This window comes from Leuresthes tenuis, unplaced genomic scaffold (genome assembly GCF_036924035.1).
Source record: "Leuresthes tenuis unplaced genomic scaffold, fLeuTen1.0.hap1 SCAF_4, whole genome shotgun sequence".
NCBI lineage: Eukaryota > Metazoa > Chordata > Actinopteri > Atheriniformes > Atherinopsidae > Leuresthes > Leuresthes tenuis.
The window spans coordinates 34,668,952-34,673,273 of record NW_027325358.1 but is presented as its reverse complement, the minus strand read 5'-3'; the positions used below and the strand labels follow the sequence as shown (position 1 = coordinate 34,673,273).

The 4,322-nt window shown below is 40.5% G+C and overlaps 1 pseudogene; it reads left to right on the top strand.

The window, feature by feature from the left end:
* Positions 1-567, top strand: LOC140304915 (E3 ubiquitin/ISG15 ligase TRIM25-like; annotated as a pseudogene).
* The last annotated feature ends 3,755 nt before the right edge of the window (positions 568-4,322 follow it).

Below are 4,322 nucleotides of genomic sequence, written 5' to 3'. Positions count from 1 at the left end.
ATGTTTGCTACCAACAATCTACGATCTGAAGATCAGTTTCTGTGCTCCATCTGTCTGGATGGGTTCACTGATCCAGGCACCAAATCGCGTGGACACAACTTCTGCAAAAACTGCAGAACAGAACACTGGGATATCAGTGGCAGGTGCAAGTGTCCCTTATATTATGACATTTTCTATAGAAGAGCTTCATTGCAGGTCAACACTTTTATCTGTGAGGTAATTGTTCAGTTCAGAAAGGAAGCTCAATGGAAAGCGAACAGCAGCAGTTCAGAGCAACAAGCTGCTAAACCAGGAGCAATTCCCTGTGACCTCTGCAGTGAAATCAAACTGAAGACCCTGAACTCCTACCTGGTCTGTTTGGTCTCCTACCGTGAGACTAATCTGCAGTCTCATTTAATAGTGTTGGCCTGAAAAGACATCAGCTGATGGAGTCTGTGGGGAACCTGGAGTGTAGGATATGTACAAAGCACAACTAACCTATAGATCTATTCTGTAAGACTGACCAGAGGTGTCTGCACAATATGCTCAGTTTTAGACCACAAGGCACATTGCTCCTATGAAGAATAGAACACAAAGCTGAAGAAAACAGAAGCTAAAATTCAGCAGGTGAGCCAAGAGAGGCATCTTAAGTCAAAGTCAAAGTCAAATTTATTTGTATAGCACATGTCATGTACAGTGACATAAAATAAAAGCATTGCAGCGGGGAGCGGAAAAAGCATTAAAAATATTTAAAAGAATGTAAATAGAAAGAAATAAAATAATTTAAATGGATAAAAAGATACTGTGCAGATTTCATGCGAAGAAATGTTTTGAACCTGGATTTAAAAATGTCTACATTTGGTGACAGTTTAATCTCCACTGGCAGTTTGTTCCACTTGTTTGCAGCATAACAGTTAAATACTGCTTCTCCATGCTTAGTCTGGACTCTGGACTGGACTAGCTGGCCTGAGTCCTTGTATCTAAGAACTCTGCTGGGTTTATATTCTCTGAACAAATCACTGATGTATTTTGGGCCTAAACCATTCTGGGATTTGTAAACCATCAGTAGGCTTTTAAAATCTATTCTGTGACTGACTGGAAGCCAGTATAAAGATTTAAAAACTGGTGTGATGTGTTCAGATCTCTTAGTCCTGGTTAAAACTCTAGCAGCAGCGTTCTGGATGAGATGCAGATGTTTAATGCTCTTTTTGGGAAGTCCAGTTAAAAGACCATTACAATAATCAAGTCTACTGGAGATTAATGCATGGATGAGTTTCTCCTGGTCTTTTTGGGAGAGGAAACCTTTAATTCTGTTGATGTTTCTGAGTTGGTAAAAAGCTGCCTTGGTGACAGTTTTGATGTGGCTGCTGAAAGTCAGATCTGAGTCTATCAACACTCCAAGGTTACAAACTTGGTCAGTGATTGTAAGGGCTCGAGTCTCAAGATATTTACCAAAGCTGACCCTCTTCTCTTTGCTGCCAAACAGAATGATCTCAGTTTTGTCTTTATCTAATTGTAGAAAATTCTCTCTCTTCCAGATGTTTTTTTCCTCCAGAGACTGACACAATACGTCTGCTATGCTGCAGTCGTCTGGTGACAGAGACACATAAAGTTGTGTATCGTCTGCATAACTGTGATAATTGATGTTAAAGTTCTGTAATATCTGACCCAAAGGGAGAATATACAAGTTAAACATAAGAGGTCCAATAATTGACCCCTGGGGGACTCTACAAGTCATGGCCACTCGCTCAGATTCATAGCTGCCAATTGTAACAAAATAACTCTGGCCTTCTAAGTAGGACCTGAACCAGTTAAGGACCGCTCCAGAAAGTCCAACCCAGTTTCCAGCCTGTGCAACAGGATTCTGTAATCTACAGTATCAAATACAGTGCTGACATCCAACAAAACGGGGACTGAAACATAACCAGAATCAGTATTCAACCTGATGTCGTTTAACACTTTGACCAGAGCTGTTTCAGTACTGTGATGACGTTGGAAGCCTGATTGAAAGTTACTGAGATTTCAACTTTCATTCAGAAAGTCAATGAGCTGGTTAAATACAACTTTCTCAATAATCTTGGATATAAAAGAGAGGTTAGAGACAGGTTTGTGGTTGTTCATCACAGAGGCGTCTAGAGTTCTCTTCTTTAGGAGTGGCTTAATGGCAGCTGTCTTTAGTGACTTGGGAAAATGCCTGATGCCAGTGAGCTGTTAACTATTTGTAGGAGATCACTTTCTACTGAGGTAAAAACAGTTTTTAAAAGGTCATATGGTATTATGTCAAGAGTGCAAGTTGTTGATTTCAGATGCCAAACTGTTTCCTCTAGGATTTTAAATCAACAATATTAAATTGGGACATAATGTCAGAGTTAGTTCTAGGTTTTAGACACAGATTAGTTTTCTTGTTGGTCTGTGTGGCGTGAATGTTGTGTCTAATTATTTAGATTTTTTTTGGCTAAAAAAGTTGGCAAATTCATTGCATTTCTCAGTGGAGAGGAGGTCTGGGTTTAACTGTTTAAGAAGATTTGTGAGTTTTTCAACCATAGCAAACAGAGTTTGAGAATTGTTGACATTCTTATTAATCATTTCAGATAAATGCAGCTCTCTGGCCTTGCACAGCTCATTGTTATAACTACGCAGACTTTGTTTATACAGCTCATAGTGAATCTGAAGCTTTGGGCTGTAGCTCAGGAGGAAGAGCAGTCACCCACCAATTGGAAGGTCAGTGGTTTGACTCTGGCTTCCCCGGGCTACATGTCAAAGCATCCTTGGGCAAAACACTGAACCCCATGTTGCCTCCCAGTGTATCATTGGGGGTATGAATGTGTGTCTGAATGATTAGAAAGCACGTAGTTATGAATCTTAAGACGTGCTGTATGAGTGTGTCTGAGTGGGGTGAATGCGGCATGTAGTGAAGTGCTTTGAGTGGTCAGTTAGACTAGAAAAGCGCTATACAAGTCCATTTACCATTTTCCTCCACTTACGTTCAGCTTTCCTGTATTATGTTTTCCAGTTTTTGACCATTGTGGTGTTTCTCCATGGTCTTTTCTGTTTCCTCAAGGTGCTCTTGATTCTTATCGGTGCAACAGCTTCCATTACATTCGAAATTCTTAAGTTGAAACGATCTAGCAGTCCGTCAACCGACTGTGCACTCATTGTTGGTAACATAGCTATGGCCTCCCTAAACTGAGCACTTGTTTTCTCATTAATGTACCTCTTCTTAATTGAGAAGCTGGTTGTTGGAACATTCTGAATAATCAATAAATCAAATAACATACAGAAATGGTCAGACAAGGCCAAATCAATAACCACAACAGAAGAAATATCAACACCTTTAGAAATGAGCAGAGTGTGACCTCGAAGGTGGGTTGGTTCTTTTACATGTTGCCACAAACCAAACATGTCCAGCACAGAAGAAAATTCTTTGGCATTACCATCTGTCATATTATCGATGTGAATGTTAAAATCCCCGGTCAAGATAATAATTCAGAAAATTCATCAATAGAACTTGCATAGTATCCTGGAGATCTGTAAATGATTAAGAATAGAATTTTAGGAACACCCTTTAAAATAAAACTAAGATATTCAAAAGTAGTGAAATCACCAAATGAGATCTCTTTACACTGGAATATATCTTTAAATATGGCAGCTTCTCTCCCACCTTTCCTCCCATTTCGGCATTTATCCATAAAACAAAAATTTGGGGGTGCTGTTTCATTGAGAACACTAGCACTTGTGCTCTCTGTTAACCATGTTTCTGTCAGAAAAAGAAAATCTAAATTGTGTGAAATCATGAAGTCATTAACTAACAGTGACTTATTGGACAGAGATCAAATATTAAGTAGAGCTAGCTTTGTGGAGTTTACACTGGTCTCTGTTGTATTCTGAGTTGTACGTGGTACCATTAACAGATTAGATAGATTCACCCAGCAAGTTGACTGTTTTCAACTCCTTCTTTTACCAACTAATACAGGAATACTGGGTCCCAGCTTGTTCTCAGAACAGCTGTCAGTAGTAAGACAACTATAGCAGGGACCCTGAACGCATCATGGCATGTAATCTTTGTTTTGATCTCTGCTGCTGCTCCTTGAACATCCTGCACATCCCCTTGTGCCCTGCTCTGCCAGGACAGCTGATGTAAGAGGGGGAGGAGGGGATGTTCTGAGTTTCTTGGTAGATGGTGGTCGCTGGAGTCCTGGCTGGGATAGAGACATCCTTTGGAGACCTTGGGTGATGTGGAGTAAAGGGTCTGGTGAGGGGGGAGGGCTGGGGGTTGTTTGCCTCGCTGCTGTGTCCTTCACCCTTATCTGTACAGTCATGTTTGGGTTTGCTGTCCCAACTGC